Source organism: Marmota marmota, unplaced genomic scaffold (assembly GCF_001458135.2).
Source record: "Marmota marmota marmota unplaced genomic scaffold, marMar, whole genome shotgun sequence".
In the NCBI taxonomy this organism is placed as follows: domain Eukaryota; kingdom Metazoa; phylum Chordata; class Mammalia; order Rodentia; family Sciuridae; genus Marmota; species Marmota marmota.
In genome coordinates this window covers 5,126,683-5,143,433 of record NW_026000102.1, presented here as the reverse complement: position 1 = coordinate 5,143,433, position 16,751 = coordinate 5,126,683, and the positions used below count along the sequence as shown (strand labels likewise).

Here is a 16,751-nt window from a genome sequence, read left to right as displayed (position 1 = left end):
AGATGGGCCTTGCCTAGACATTCGTGAGATGAGTCTGAGGCTCACCAGATGGCCTTGCGGGGCTGGGCACCCCACCCTCCGTGGAGTCCTGGTCCTCGAACGTCACCCGTCCTTTGGAGCATCTGCTTTTCCGAGTAGCAGGTGGCTTCCCAGGACCCACTATGCCTGGAGGTTCAGCCCCTTGCATAGGCAGGAAGCACAGAGTTGGCACTGGCCTGAGGTGAAGGGCTGGGTATGCAGGGAGAGCCCTTCCACAGCACCTCTGGTAGATGATCAGGCACCAGCTTGGCTGGTGGGCTGAGTGGATGTGCATTTGCACATGCGTGTGTTCGTGTGTGTGCAGATGCCCATCTGTGGTCAGATGCAGCCCCCAACTTGGAACCCCCACCCCCACCAGGCTTCTAGGCAGGGCTGCCCCAGAACATGCTGTCCTGCCTGGGTTCTGGTCTCTCCTTGATTCTCTTGGTCAACTTCCTATAATGGAGGAACTCTGGCACACCTTCACAGAAAAGGGATATAAGTTTAGTTTTAAGAAAAACAATGGCGTATGACCTGGAATCTACTCTCTGCCCCACGGTCCCACAGTGCAGGCTACACGCCTTCCGGGATGGCTGGGAATGGGGTCACGAGGGCCATGGGAGATCATGGAGCCTGCTCTGGCACCCGGTTGCTCCCCCTCTCTCTGTCGCTCTGTCTCTGATCTTCTTCCTCCATCTCTCTGTCTCCATCTGCCTTTGGCAAGTATTTCTTACACTTCAATCATTGGCCTTTCCTCTTGTGATTTGGGTCATAGGTACACACCACCCATCCTATTTCTTAGTTTATATTTTCCTTTTAGTCATTGATACTTCTTTTTTGTTTTAACCCAGGGATGCTTAACCACTGAGCCACATCCCCAGCTCTTTGTATTTTAACAGGGTTTTGTTAAGTTGCTTAGGGCCTCAGTAAGCTGCCGAGTCTGGCTTTGAACTTGCAATTCTCCTACCTCAGCCTCCCCAGTTCCTGGGATTGCAGGCATGTGCCACCATGCCTGGCTACACTTAAATCATTATTTTGAAATGAAATTTTCAGTCCCTGCAATAGAGGAGAAACCCGGCATTACTAATCATCCTTAAAAGGTTATCTGGAAAAGTAGGTGATACTGCCTGCCAGGCCTGTCTCAGTGGGACCCGGGGTGCACCAGGCATGCTCAGAGAACCCCTGCCTGGGGAGTGCCATAAGTCACCAGCCATTCTCCAGGAATTCAGTTGTAGGCTACCTGCTAATCATCTCCAGTCAGCCCCAGTTCCCTTAGTCCACAGGTGGAATACCTGGTCAGAGGTCAGGTGCAGGTCAAGGGCAAGCTGGGGAAGAGGTGCTTGCCAGAGATGGGGCAGCCCATAATGGGCAGGTCAGCCCCATACCCCCCTAGTTGGGGAGAGGTTTTCCTGGGAATCCAGGGGCTAAGCTAGCATTCTAGTGTCCAAGACTGAAACCCAAGAGACATAGAGAGAGTTCCCCAAAGATTGCCATGGAAGTCCAGGGGAAATGGCGGGTGGTTCATTGAGAGTGTTGGTTTGCAGTCGGGCAGAGGATTTTCCCAGCCCTTTGCTCCTCAGGATTGCCTGTCTTTGGGCAAATCTTCCAGAAGATGCAGGTAGATGAGGTGTAGGAGGTAGAAAACTCCTCCCTGCTGATGCTCATCCGAGAGACCACTTTGAGTAGTATGGGGTGACCCATTCAGACCTGGGTGTGGCCACTGCAGCAGACTCTGGGCTGGTTAGAGGTAGAGGTGCAGGTGGTGGAGAAGGAGGTGGGGGGTGGGTATGGTAGTGTTGGAGGTAGAGATGGTGGAGGTGGTGATGGTGGAGATGGAGATGGTGGAGGTGGTGATGATGGAGGTGGAGGTGGTGGAGGTAATGATGATAGAGATGGTGATGGTGGAGGAGGTGGTAGGGTGAAGGCGGAGATGGTGAAGGCGGTGATGGTGGAGGTGGAGATGGTGGAGGTGGAGATGGTGATGGTGGAGGTGGAGATGGTAATGATGGTAGAGGTGGAGATGGTGATGGTGGTGATGGTGGAGGTGGAGATGGTGGTGGTGGAAATGGTGGTGGTAGAGGTGTGTCTGCATGTATTTACATATGTACGTATGTCCATGCACATGCCATGAGATGCCCGGCTCTTCACACGTGCTTCTTGCACCAGCATCGTGCTGAGGTGGGGGAGAAGGGCTGCAGACCTGACAGAGACTGTTGAGTTGAATCTTAGCCTGAGAACCCAGGAGCCTGTGTGGCCATAGTCTTGCCAAGGAAGCCCTTGGAAGGTTCTGTAGGACGCCCTCGGCCTCCCTAGGAAGAGCAGCCAGAACACGACCTCCCACCGCTCCACTTCCCTCCACTCTGCGCTTCGGCCTCACTGGAATCTGTTACCTGTAAGCCAAAAGCTGCTCGTCCAGAGCAGGCTGGCACACCTGTGCGCCTTCAGCAAAGGCAGTCTGGGCACCAACAAGCTGTCAGGCCCTGTCCTGGGCACAAGGGGCTCAGCAGGAAATGGGACAGACCCTGGTCCCACCATCCTCTGGGGCTCACCATCTGGTGAGGGACAGTCACATGAGCAGCCTTCACAGACAGGTATGCCTTTGGCAGAAAAAACACAATGTCATAATGGATGGAGCTCTCCAGGTTGGCCTCTCTGGAGACGTGACAAGGAAGAACATCCAGAACGAAGGAGCTACACCTGCAAAGGCCCTGTGGCACAGGGGCCCCAGAGGATCCCGAGGACACCAGCAGCCTACGCACCCAGGACTTGTCCAACAAGCACCTCAGGCTGCACACCGCCACTGCGAGCTTCGTCTGGGAAGCTGACAGTTCAACCTGGGGCCACCCTGGACTCCTGTCTTCTCTCACACGCTGCATGGACCCACCAGCCGCCTCTGAGGCCCCAGCATCTCAAATTCATCAGCCCCTGGTCACCTCCACCTCCTCCACCTGACCCAGGCAGCCTCAGCTCAAGGCGGATTGAGGGTCTCCTCACGAGGACCGCCCCTGTGTTTGTCCTTGGACTTTTCTGCTGGTGAGGGCACAGGATGTTTAGAGGATAGACCCCCAGAACTGCCACTCACAGGTGACAGGGCAGGCTCACCACCCTCTCCAAGCTCAGCTTCCACAGTTGTCCTCTGTGGCTAAGGATGACGAAGCCTTGCAGGATTTGGGAGCAAGACTTAAGGCATGAGTGCATATGAAGCCCTTACCCAAGGTCTCCCTGGGGCCACCCGATCACCAAAGCTCTGACACTGATCCCTGCGTAGTGACACTGCCCAGGTTGTGTCAGGGGCTGTCCTTTAGCTCCCCTACCACGGCACTAGGCACTTGGAACTCAGAGGGCCCTTCCCGGATGTCCTGGACCCCAGCCATTCATATGGGGTCTAATATGGGGCGTGGTCCCTGAAGCCAGCCTTTACCCCAGGACCAGACTAATCACCACACCCAAAAGAGCGAGGCCCTCATCCCTGTCCTGCAGAGGGCAGGCCAGTGTCACACAAAGCCGAGGACTGGAGCAGAGGCCAGGTGGCCCCTCCCCGGCCGAGCTCTCCAGGTGCTCATCTGCACTCACATAGGAGGTGACCCAGGCGGGACTTACAACGCTGTGTTCATTTAATTCAGCACGGGAGAGAGAAAGCAAGCACAGTCTGCGTGAGCAACTCCAAACAGAAATAAACGAGGCACAAGCAGTCTCCAAAAATAGTGCTGCGTTAGAGGCAGCAGCCCGGGCCACGCAGCAGCTGTCCCCAGCTCTGCCTCTCTGCTGATGACAGCATCGTGGAGAGGGCTGGCAAGATGGCTTTACAGTGTTTACTCCGGAAGAGATTAATCAGGCCTGCAATCCGAAGATGAATTGTGAGAAAGCAAGAACAGCCTGAGGATGCTCAGGGTGCCCAGGGGGCCTCTCACGGCCAGCATGGGGGTTGCTTGGCCAGGGAGGTTCCCCTCCATACTCAGAATGACCCCCAGAGGACGAGGCTGTGGCTGGGCACACATGAGGCCAGCTTCTGGAGGAACAGAGCAGCAGGTGCCAAGGGCATCGTGAGGATTTGCACTTGGGTCTTCACTTCATTAGGATGGACATCACCTTTTTTTAAACTGTGATCAGAGGTGTGCAGATCACACCTGAGGGCACCTCAGCCCACACCTCCAGCCCACTGCTGGTTTTTGTGAATAAAGCTTTATTGGAACGCAGCCGGTCATCTCTGGCTGCTTTTGCACCCTGCCGTTGAGCAGTTGCAACAGGGACTGACCAGCCACAAAGCCTGAAACATCTCTGGTTTCTTTATCATATGCTTAAGCATCCTAGGGAAGCATCTGTCCAGGAACAACGGCAACTAATGCTGGGTTTGGGTCTGGTGTGGTTTTAGTTTGCTGATGTTTATTTGAGGCTTTAGAGGCATCGTTAAAAAAAAAAAAAAAATCTGCAATACTTTGGTTTGTCTTGTATAAAGTAGAGGTGTTGGCCAGGATGTTTAGTCATGTGATCAGCCTCCAGCCCCACCCTACATGCTTCTCAGTCAAGAATGCCCACCTGCTGCCTGCAGGCCCTTGGGCTGTCAGTGAAGGGTCCTCCCACAGTCACTTGGACCAGGCAGGGTCCTCTGGGCCACCTGCCAGGCCCCCCCTGCTGTTCCATTCCCCATCCATCTGGCAGGGGAGAGCAGGTCGACTCCACTGAGCTGGGCGGGAGAGACACCTGCTCCTGGGGGTCCTTCTCCTTGGGGTACACTGACATTGCCCCATGTCCCTTGGCTTCCATGAATCATGGAGAGCTATTTCAAACCTCAGACCGTGGCAACGCCTCTACCCCCGGGACAACGGTGCTCTCAAGGGAGGGGATCCTTTCCACGGACCACAGAGCCAAGCACAGAATTAGCTTTGGCCTTTCTACTTGGCCCGTCTTGAGCATTTGAAATTTCATATGATGTGTCACTGGGCACGTGTCTCCCACAGAATGACACAAGGAGCTTTTTAAACCAAAGGTCTGCGTTTGCATGAAGGCTTTGGGGACTGCTTGCACCCACCTCCACTCAGGTGGGGGCAGGAGGACAGAGATGTCACTGCTGAGCACACACCAGGCTCTGCAGGACGCCCCCACCCTAGGAAGTGGCTGCCCAGTGTCCAGTGGATCTACTACATCCCCTTCCTCCCCCAGAGCCAGGTTTTGAATGGGGACAGACCAAATGCTACCAATCACAATCACACTGCTGCCGAAATGGGTCTGCCTTCTGGGTATCAGTTATTAGAGTGGATTAGCGTGTCAAATCCCCAGGGGAGGAGGTTATGATCCCGTCAAAGAAAAACTCACTAGAATCCTGGAGCTGTCTGGGAAGTCAACCACACAGGCAAACCAGACCCCAGTAACCAGGAGTGCACCCAGGACAGCAGCAGGAGCTCCCGGCAGGTCGTCTTGCTTCATCAAAACAGTACGCAGACCAAGGAGAAGTCTTAGAGTCAGCACGGGAAGCAAGGATGGTAGGTGGGGCTGGGACCTGGGGCCTGGGGTGCAGCGAGGGGGGTGTGTCATGGGAAGGGTGTGTGTGAAGCAGGGTGGAGGCGCTGTCCTGGACCGGGATCTGAGGATCTGTACAGAACGCGTCTTGGACTTGCAACTCGGTGCACCTTCAAACTGCCCGGCCTCGCAGAGGTTCAACATACGACTTTTCAGCTTTATAATGGGCTTATCACAGTATTGGGTGCCTTTTCAACAGAGGACACTCTTGAGTTAGGAGGGCTCATCAGCCTGCAGCCCTGTCGTCGGCTGAGGTGCATCTGAACTCAGCCGTGCCATCGTGGTGTGAGAGGCCAGCAGCCAGGGACCATGCAAGTAGGTGCTAGGTGCTGAGCGCCCATGCCCCACACCCAGCGTTGAAGCCCCAGCTCCCTGTGGGTGGCTCTAAGAGGCGCGGCTTGGGGAGGTAACCAGGGCCATGAAGTGAAGCCCCACATGGGAGGCTTGAGCTGCTCTCCACCTTGGGCCCTCGGCAAGCGGGAAGAGGGCAGGGACATAGGTGACAGGGACAGAGCTGAGAGCACCTCCATCTCAGTCTTGCATTTCCAGCCTCCAGAAGTGTGTCTGTTGTGAGCCACCTCATCTCTGATATTTTGTCACGGCAGCCGGAGCCAAGACAAGCCAGCGTGGCTCTGGGCCAACAAAACGTCTCCGCGGACACCGAGATTTGAAGTCCGCATCACTTTTACGAATCACGAAATAGTACCTTCCTTTGGTTTTTTCCTCCCATTTTAAAATGTGGAAACCTCTCCTAGCTGGGGCTGTGCATAAACAGGCGATGCGCTGGATTTGGCCGTTGGGCTGCAACAGTTTGCCGGCCCCAGCCCAGGGCACGGACAGAGGCCGCCTCCCTCCACTCACCACTGACCTGACAACGGGTCGGGATCCTGGTGCCTCCGCCATTTTAGGAAGGAGGTGGACAAATGAAAACGCCCTTGAAAGAGCATGGCCTCCGTGTCAGTGTTCCACAGAGAGGCCACTGAAGGCCGGCTGAGCCAGTGGGGCTCTGGACTCTCACTGGAGCTTTGGATCCCTACTTCCCGGTCACTGGCTAACAACTAACTGACCCCTTCTCAGCTTCCATGTGCAATGGGCACAGTCACCAAGCCAGCCTGCAGGGTTTCATAAGGCTTGGGTGTGACAGCCACGCATCCAAGGCATTGGCCAAAGAGAACTGTGTTGGCTTAAGGCAGAAACCTCGGGCCAAAGGATGAAAAGAAGACCCTTGAGAACAGTGTCCAGCTGAAGAGCAAGGCCAAGAGTCCTCAGACACTTGAAGGCCTGTCACACCACAGAGGGACTTGATTTGTTATTGTCCCTACCAAGCAAAAGTGGGGAAGCCCATCTCGGATCACACAAGGACCTTATTGTCATCCCAGCTGTCCCCGATGGAACATCTGCTTAGAGTTTCCGAGGCTGGAGGCATCGAGACCCACCAGCACGGGAACTTGCCAAGGAATGTGCATCCTCTGGAGCCCCTTGGGAAACGTGCCTGCCCATAGTGCAGGCCTGGAGGAACGTGAGTCCTATCAAAGTGGACTTGTTCAGTCCTGTTCCTTGATGGAAATACCTAGATGCCGGAAGAACTGCTGTGCAGTCCCCACTTAGCAGGAGATTTTTGATGCTCCCAAGACCAGCCTTGTTCTGGGGTAGGCTTGAGAGGACAGGATCCAAGTTGATCCAAGAGGCATGTGTCACCTCGGCCTATATGTGGCCCCAATCCAGCAGAGATGTCCGCCACCTACTGGAAATGGAAGCAGAACTTGGTGCCTAGCCTTGTCTGTAACAGGAACATGCCAGGACAGACAGTCTCCTACATCGGGAACATAGAACTTTCCGGAAGCCTCATCTTCCCTGTGCCTCAGGCCACCCCAGCTAGGAGATAATTTGGGAAGTGGGGTCATAGGTGACAGCTGGGCCTGCCAGCAAACGTATCTGCCAAGTTTGCTTCCTAGCTTAAATAGGTCTCCACGAGGGCAGGGGTAGAGCGGCCTGTTGACTGCATGAAGTACTTCCTCTTATTGTCCAATTTTCTTCTTTTTACTGTGGGAGAAGATACATTGTAAGTCTTACTGATTTAACTGTTTTAAGGACAGTTGGATGGTATAAAGTACATTCATGGTGTGCAGACATCTCCACCGCCCGTCTCCAAACCTCTCGTCACCTTGTAGACCTGAAACTCTGTCCCATGAAACAGCGCCTCCCACTTCCCCACCCCACCCTGGCCACCCTGCTCCATGGGTGTCTCTAAGGACCTCCCATCAGGGGGATCCTTCAGTGTTTGTCTCTGGGGTGGCTTCCTTAGCTAATGTCCTCAAGGCCCCTCCACCTAATAGTCTGTGTCACAGTTCCCTGCCTCTTTGAAGGGTGAGTAATGTCCCTTTGGATGGACAGGCCACATCCAGCTTATCCACTGACTGTACATCACTGGTGGACACTCAGGTTGTCTTGTTGAGCTCTTCTGAATGACACTGCCAGGAACCGGCTACCTCCTTAAGGTACTGCTCCCAGTTCTTCACGGTGAGATCCCAGAAGTGGAATTCTGGGTCAGGTGCTGGTTCTCTTTTCACGTTCCTGAGGAACCGCCCACCGTTGCCACAGCAGCTGCGACATCTTCGGTTGCAACCAAGGGCACACAGGGGTTCCGACTCTCCACATCTCGCCAGCACTTTCTGTTTTTTCACAGTAGCCGCCTGGTGGGTGTGAGGCAGTATCTCATCACGGTTGGATCTGCAATTCCCTCGTGACCAGTGACGTTACTGATTAGCAAGTTGGCTTTGGGGGAAATGTGTTCTAGTCCTTCTCCCATTTTCCAACCAAGTTGCTCGGTCTTCTCCTGTGAGCCTCAGGACTTCTCTGTGTAGTCTGGGTATCAACCTCTTATCAGGCATAGGATGTCTAAGTATCTTCTCCTTTTCTACTGTTTTGTTTGTTTGTTTGTTCCTTTGTTTTTCAGTATCAGGGCTTGGATCCAGGGGCAATTAACCACTGAGCCACATCCCCAGCCCTTTTTATTTATTTTATTTATGCATTTATATATTTATCTATCCATTTATTTTTGGATTTGACCCAGGGGCTTTTTGCCACTAAGCTACATCCCCAGACTTTTTTTTTTTTTTTTTTTTTTTTGAGACAGAGTTTCACTGAGTTGTTCAGAGCCTGGCTAAATTGCTGAGGCTGGCCTTGAATTTACAATCCTCCTGCCTCAGCCTCCTAAGCTGCTGGGATTACAAGCAGGCACCAACATGCCCAGCACCTTTCTTACTGTTGACAGTGTCTTTTAAATTAAGTATTTCTTTTTTTTTTTAAGTTTTGCTAGGACTCAATGCCTTTATGTTTTGTTTGTTTTTTTTTAATGTGGTGCTAGGATTGAACTCAGTGCCTCACACTTGCAAGGCAATGGGCTACAACTCCAGCCAAGTATTTCTTTTTTTTTTAATACTTATTTTTTAGTTGTAGTTGGACACAATATCCTCATTCTATTCATTCATTTTTATATGATACTGAGGATCGAACCCAAGACCCTGCACATGCTAGGCAAGCGCTCAACCCCAGCCCCTAAATTAGGTATTTCTGACTTTGTCACCCAGTATTGGACAGTCGCCTCCCTCCCTGGCCTAAAGTAACTTTAATTAAAAAGAGTTGGCAGGTGTCTGAAGAATCACAATTTAGTTTTAAGGGCCAGGGCTGCAGCTGAGGTTCGGGGCTGCTCTGTGTGTCTGAAACGGCAGAGCAGCTGCTGAGCCCGAGGTCTGCTTGGCGGGTTGGGCTTTCTCCCACCCTGAGGTTCTGTAGTCACTGCGTGGTCTGTGATGATGGCGTGGATAAAGTCTGTGTTCACAGACGTGTTGTGTGCTGGAACCAGAGTATAACTGTGGCCCCGTTCCCTGTGGATCTGGGGTCACCTGTCCAGGGTCGGAGGTTCAGGGGGCAGTGATGCTAGATGTGCATGAGGACAGACCCCCAGTCTGAAGCAGAACAGCCTTGGCTCTGGTGCCCGCCTGGCCACTGGTGGCCGGGTGGCCTTGGGGGCTATCTGATATTTGTGGACCTTGATTTCCTCTAAAGTGCATTTCACGGTGAGGGCTGGTGGCACACCCCAACGGGGCTCAACATGGGCCCTGCCTCCTGCACCTCCCTCTGGTGTCTCCCTGTCTCTTCCATTCCCCCTTTCCCCTTCGCTCTTCCTCTTGCTCATCTCCCAGGCCTCTGCGTTCTTACTCAGTGCCCAGCTTAGGGGGTGAGGAAAGCCCCCCCACAGTCAGTCTGCACCATCCCCTGACCGGGTAGGGCAGGGCACGTTGTAGGCATTCACAGGTCAGAGCAGAGCCATGGAGTCAGCCAGGCCTGGGTTCAAATCCCAGCCCGCAGCTGAGTCCCCGACTCTTAGTGTGGTCATCTGCAGCATAAGGTGGCTGCAGTACCCCTTCCCAGGGCTGCTGGTAGCTGCTTGCTGTCCCTTCCTCCCTGCCCTGAGACAGGGGCTCCCAGACTGACGGGGCAGATCTGCCTCTCTTCTGGAGGGGTCACCATGAGCAGGAGGGTGGGGACACAACAGGGCGTGCCCTCTCCTGCCCCCCCCCCCCCAGCCCGCTGCCTGCACGCCAGGCAGGGTGCGGTGGTGCCCGGGGCCCTCCCGCCTGGATCAGGGGGCTGGAACCAGAGGCCACACCCTGGCACCTCACGGGCCCTGGTTTGCTAGGCGCCTCCGCTGTGCAGAGGCAGCCCCGCGGGGCCCTGGCATGGGCCACACCAACTTCCTGTTGGGCCTGTGGTCCCGGGCGGTTTGCTGTGCAGTGACTTCACCTTCCGCCACAGACACACGGAACATGGTCCCGACTGGCATTCCGGTTTAGGAGCAGGTACCAGGGTGCTTTGGGGATTGTGCCTCTCAGGACGGGTTTGTGTCTGCTCCCTGGCAAGGCTTGGGTGCCCCCGCGTGTCCGAGACCCGTGCCCATCCCCCATAGGATGGACACAGCCCGAGGGAAGCTGCTCCTGCAGACGCCCTGCCCTACCCAGGCCTCTTGTGGCCCTGTGTGGCTTCCTGTCCAACCTACTAGGACCGCAGCAGACACACACACACACACACACACCAAGCCACTGCTCAGGGGCCAGGCACAGTGGCACTGCGCCGCAGAGGTGTCTGCCTGTGACAGTTCTCCATGGATCTGCTTTCAACCCTGGGCCAAGAGGGAGAGACACAGGGTGATCAAGACCCCTGCAGGGCCGCCCCTGTCCCTCCATGGGAGAGAGGGTGGCAGGCAGATGGCAAAGAGCTGCTGAGCAGTCCCCGGTGGCTCCCGGAGTGGCCTGCCCATCTGTCCGTTCCCAGGAAGCCCTGGCCGGGGTCCTCCAGTCTCTGAATGGAGAGAGCAAGGGCCTCTCTTGACAGCAAACATTTCCCGTCCCGGGTCTCCCCTCTGCCCCTGGGGCAGGGGTAGAGGGTGGAGGGCCCCCCAGACCTCCTCCACCGCAGCTCCACCCTGAAGGGCAGATAGCCTGCAGCGCCCGGCGCCACAGTGTGTCGGCCCCGCCATCGCTCTGCGAGGACAGGGCCAGGATCTCCTGGTGGACATGGCTTCCTCCCTCCCTGCCTTGCTCTCTCCCTCACGTCCCCCCAGCAGGATATGGGTGTGGGGTGTGGGTGTGGTGGGGGAAGCAGGGAGCAGGCTGCTCATCGGCTGTCCACGTGGGGAGGCACAGCGCCACGTGTGCATTGAGCAATGACAGAAGCGGGGACCGTGTGGCCTAAGCATGTGGTCATGGGGGTCCCAGAACCGGGGAGCACCTGCTACCTCCAGCCCAGAGGGGGCTGTGGGCAAGAACCCCGCAGCTCACCCCAAGTTGCCACAGTACACAGACTGCTGCGCAGTGCTGGGGTCCCTCTGCCAGGTGCCGGGTGACCCCAGCACGGCACCACACATTGCCACCTGTGGTGGCCAGGGGCCAGGAGCCCTGCACTTGGATGCCCAGGGTCCCAGCTCCTCAGACGTTGTCCTGGATCTTGTCTGAGTTCCGAGAACAATCCTGGGAGGACAAACATGGGGGCCGGAAGCTGCCGAGCCGTTAGTCCCTTCCTCCAGGACAGGATGCTGAACCAGCTGGGGTCTGAGCCCCCGTTCCCTCTCAGGGAGGAAGGAGGGGGCTCCTAAGCCTGGGGCCTTGGCCCCTGGACCCAGCCAATAAGCCCAGGCCAAGAGCAGCAGGGCTCCCGCTCCAGCAGGCAGGTGTGCGAGTCAGGGGCGGGTCTGGGGGGCTTTTGTTGTGTAGGGAAGGCATGTGAACATTGTGCTGGGAAAGCTGGCGGCAATTAGTGTGGCATTAATTAGATGTGAATGTGAACTGTCCTTGCAACAGGCTGGACGTGGGGCTAGACCTGGGGTTCTGTGCGGGGTCGCTGTGTAGGTTGTAATAGGAAACCGGCATTTGGATGTTGCTTTGAAAAGGTTAGGTTGAGGATTTTAGTTTATGATCTTTCTAAACATTTTTTATGAGGCACCGATGAGATGTGTTATCAAATGCTCCCTCCAGTGGTCTTGATGTTGAGCTCTGTGGTTGGTCCAGATGCTTCTTCCGTTGCCTGAATCATGTGACATCCATGCTGTTTAGTGTCACATTAGCAGGCCCCAGGCTCAGGCCTCAGGAGTTTTGAGGGTTTTCCGGGACAAAAACAGGGGGCCTGGACGTGACCTAGGGCCCTGGTTACCTCTCCACTCTTCTTCTTCCCCACCCTCCAGCCTGCATCGGGCAAGCTCTGGGAGGTGCTGATGGGAACTGGGCTGTGCTGACCTCCAGCTCCTCCAGGCACCCTTCTAGCAACTCTCTGCTCGTTGCCCATGAGCAGAACTGACCCAGTGCACCCAGCTTCAGCAAGAGCCCAGCTCATGGGCGGAGTGGGCTCCCGTCAGAGGGGCCCCTGACCTCCCCAGGGAGGAAGGGTGTGTCGCACAAGCACCATTCCGTGACTTGTGGTTTCCAGCGGTTACACCTCTTCCTGTCCCTCCATGAGGCCTGCTGTCAGCACCGTGGTTCCTCCAGCCTTGGCCATGCGACTGTCACAGCAGACACTTCAGGGGCCTGGCAGGGTGGTTTCCCAGCATTGAGAGGCACCATGTTCATTGAGGACCTCAGCTCCACCAGCGCAAGCGGGAGTCCCCACCCCGAGCCCTGAGGCTTCCAAGAGCCAGCTGGAGGCCTGCCCAGAAGTTAGGAGCCTCTTCCTCCTGGTCCCTCGGTCCTCATCACTAAGTGTCACCTGGCACTGGGGCTTCTCTGGCTCCGGGACACACATCAGCGAACAGAGACAAGGCTCCCTGCCTGGCAGAGCAGACGCCCCAGTGCTCACAGGAAAGGTGAAGACAGGGGTCAACGTGGGGAACTGTCCATCACTGATGCTGCAGAGGCCACCCTTCAAGATGGCCTCCTGGTGCCCGCCTCCCAGGGACCCCTCCCTCTTGGTCCTAGGGCTGGCCTGTTTTCAGCCATGGGTCCTTGCCACATGGCAATCGATAGTGCATACAAGGTCCTTGCTCTGAAGTCCTCCGTGGCCTACGGATTGGCTTGTGGTGATTTTGAGCTTCCAGGACAATTCAGAATTGGGATGCAGCTACAGAGAGGCCAAAACCCAGAGGGGCCACTGTGACACCAGAGCAGGGTGGTCATTCCTGTGTGTGGCCGGTCACGTTTACAAAAGATTAGCCTTTTTCTGGGAAAGCGGAAGGGAGAGCAAGTTTTCTGACAGGAAGCCGAGAGCAGGGAGAGCAGATATCAGAGCGAATACAAGGACCCAAAGAGAGAGCTTCTGGCGAGCGAGACAGCGCTGTGAGACACCTGTGCCTTCTGAGAGGCACACGGTCCAGGAAGGAGGCGCACCCAGGCCTGGGCCAGAGCCCCCGTCCAGCTCCTGTGGCCCCTGCTGCGTGCTCTCCCCACCCGTCAGCACACGGAGCCCTTTTCCTGCGTGAAGAATCTGCACTGGGGGGTGGAGACATTTGCCAGTCCCCACACCAGCAGGTGGCAGAGTCAGGACTCAAGCCCAGGGCCAGCAACAAAGCCAGGTCTGACCCCCTGGCAGCCCTGCCTCCTTCCCCAGCACCTGGAGTGGTCCTCTGGGTCACCCAAAGAGAATGGGACCCTGTCACCAGCCCTAGGAGAGGACAGAAATGTGTGATACCTCAGGCAGGGTTTTAGAAAGAGTCTCTCTCCAGTGCTCAGAGGGCTGACCCTGGATCAAGAGCCCGTGCTAAAGGAGGGTGCCAGCCAGCCTCATTCTCTCGTTCTCCAGAGTTTACCACAGCGAGGCAGACACACGGCCTTCTCTGGTACCCAGAGCCAGCTCCTGCTTTCCATGGCCAGTTTCGTGTCAGCAGATGAGCCAGCAGCACTGGGTCCCTGGAGTGCCAGGGGAAGCTCTGGGACTTGTTCCAAGTGATCCCTTCACAGGGAGCATTTGTCCACCACACCTTTGGGGGCGAGAGGGGGCTGGCTCTGTGTCACAGGGGACCCAGTCAGGCCAAATGGCAGGAGTTCTGCAGCATGTGTGTCCCATGATGATGTCAGGGAGTCAAGAACTAGTCTCCAACAAGGGCGAACTGGTGAGCTGTCACAGGGCCACAGCAGGCAAGAGCCTGGAGTGTACTCTACCAACTGTATGTGTGTCACACAGCAAAGAGCCTGGGTCCCAGGAGAAGGGAGGCGTTGGGTCAATGAGCCGACCTTATACCTTCCTCCTATGCAGCCCAGCCAGCCAGGACATCAGGGTGTCAGAGGACATCAAATGCCAGGACAGCCAGGACGTCAGAGCAGCTTAGCCACCATCCAGGCCAAACCAGATAGGGGCTGGCATTATCCTGAATCTCTGCCTTGATTCCTGGGCCCAGCCTGACCTTCCCTGTGGTTTCCTGGCTTGCACAGATCCCATCTCCAATGCTGAGGGGAAGGCGTCAGAGAGGGAGCCTCTCACAGCTCCTGCTCTAACACCTGGGGAATTTGTCCCCAGAAATGCAGTCATTAGTCCACTAGAGAAACTGGGGTCCTGTAGGCTAGGCCCCTGTTCTGTGGGTGAGGAAACTGAGGCTCAGAGAGAGTGAGAGAGCCCACACATCCCGGTCAGGCTCCTTCTGGGTCTCCTGTGACCCTGGGTCTTTCGCGCTGTCCTGTCCAGTCTGCTGCCCTCCCTCCTTGAGTATGTAAGGTTCTTGTCCTTACCTAAGATCATGTGGCAGGTCCATTCCCAGAACACTGCTCACCCCAATCTCACAGCCAATCGCAGCTGGCCCCAGGGGCTCTCAGTCAGGCCCTGGAGTCTGAACGGTGAGGTCTTCCTGGAGCTGGGCTTTGACAACAGTTGGAGGCCTCCAGGAATCCATCCTGGTGTTTTCTTTCCATTTGAACTAGACTTCCTCTCCTCCCACTAACTCTGCACTCGGGGCCCAAACCGACAACACATTTGGCCTTTCAAGAAAAGCAGCAGTTGAGGAAATAGGATCCAGACATTCGCACACCTAAGAGAACCCTCCTTGATTCCTGGGTAATGACAAAGAAGGGCACGAGCTGTGTCCTGGTGAATGCCCCCTGACAAGTGATCAGACCTGGCCTCGCCCACGAGAGCAAACTCGTGTGCACGCCTCCTGCTTGGATGCATGAGACACCACCTTGCTAAAAAGGGTTGCTAAATCTAATCCTCAAGCAGCAATGAGACAGATCAGAACTGAGGGGCAGAATCTTTCAAAAAGTCTCAGTGTCACGGGAAATATGAATGAAGAGGTGGTAAAGTGGGAAGGGTGCTTCTTGTGGGTCAGAGGGGCTGGAGAAGCAGCAGGGCCAGGTGGGATTCCTGATGGATCCTGCATTTTTTTTAAGTCTAAAACAAGATGGAATAATTGGGAAATTGGAATAGAACTCATCTATTGGGTGATAGTGAATTAGTTATCTTAAGTATGATGATGATGATATGGTTGTGGAAGACAAAGTTATCAGAAGATGTGTGCTGAGGTCACAAATGAAGTTCTGGATATGGCCGCTTATTTTCAAATGGTTGAGAAAGTGTGTGTGGGTGGGTGTGGGTGTGTGGGTGGATGTGGGTGTGTGGGTATGTGGGTGGGTGGGTGGGTGTGCACACGCGGACCTGGAGGGTGGGGAAAGCAGAGGGAAGAGAGAGAGTGCATGCAGGTAGGAAAAATGTAAACCTTTGGTGCTTAGGGTGAAGAGTATGCGGGTGTTTATTGCTATTCTGGTTGTTTTTGACTTTTCTGAAGTTTGAAAGTTCCCAAAATAAGATGGAGAGGGGCTTGGGTTGTGGCTGAGTGGTAGAGCACTGGCCCAGCACACGTGAGGCATTGGGTTCAATCCTCAGCATCGCATAAAAATGAAATAAATGGTCTTGTGTCTACCTACAACTAAAACAAATTAAAAAAAAATAAGATGGAGAGAAGGAAGAAATGCCTTAGCTGGAGCCCCCTGGCCGTCCTCCCTCACCTGCTGTCCCTGCCAGTGGACCGTGCACAGGGCAAGAGCAGGCATTGGTTTAACATCTTTCCTCCTGGGCTCAAAGCATTTTCACATGCTGCTTCTCTTTGATTCTGTGCAAAAAGTTTGAGCAGACCTTTGTAAAGCTCTGAGCTTTGGTTCCTCCAAATATAAACCAGGGAGAGCTGCTCAAGGTCACACCGAGACCAAGTAGAACCGTAGGAGATGGGCGAAGCCCAGACTTTTACCTCCAACCTAGATCCCAAACCCAGCTCCCCTCCTGTCACTCCTGGGCTGGTGGGTTGGGAGACAGTTTCTAAAGCCTGTCCTCCTGAGCCCTAAGGGTGAGGGACCCAGGGACACCCAGCTTAGCTCTGCATGCCTCCCTCTGGTGCGGGAGCCACTGTGCCAAGCTGGTGTTCTCAGCCTCCCCACTAGGATGTCAGCTTCATGGGGATTGGCTACTTGGTGGGTGCAGTCGTTCCTGATTGGAGGGTGGCAGCTGCTGAGCCAGGAGGTGGGCTCTGGGCAGATTGGCTCCATCCATGCATCCTGCATCCTGAATGCAAAGCAGAAGCTGTGGGAATCTCATCAGCCCCTCCCTTCCCCTGTGAAGTGGCAGAGGGGGTGGGCTGTGCTATGCCCCAACGCCGAATGGACAAGACAGGCAGTTCCTCATGAAGTAGTCTTCAGAGTGAGTCCAGCAACCCCCTGTGGCTGTGGACCAGGGGGGCTGGCTGCTGGCTC

The 16,751-nt window shown here is 55.4% G+C and overlaps 1 protein-coding gene across 5 annotated transcripts in view; it reads left to right on the top strand.

Annotated features, from left to right (window-relative positions):
• The window catches only part of Kcnab2 (potassium voltage-gated channel subfamily A regulatory beta subunit 2), an 84,669-nt gene that overhangs the window by 14,975 nt on the left and 52,943 nt on the right, over positions 1-16,751 (top strand). Inside the window, exon 1 of one of the 5 annotated variants that reach the window (XM_015501467.2) lies at positions 10,137-10,397. The exons of 3 other annotated variants lie outside the window; for them this stretch is intronic. The gene's annotated coding sequence lies outside the window, so the exon portion shown is untranslated. Of the gene's footprint in view, positions 1-10,136; positions 10,398-16,751 lie in introns of those variants that run through there. One more of the 5 variants, XM_015501466.2, reaches the window with a different exon arrangement.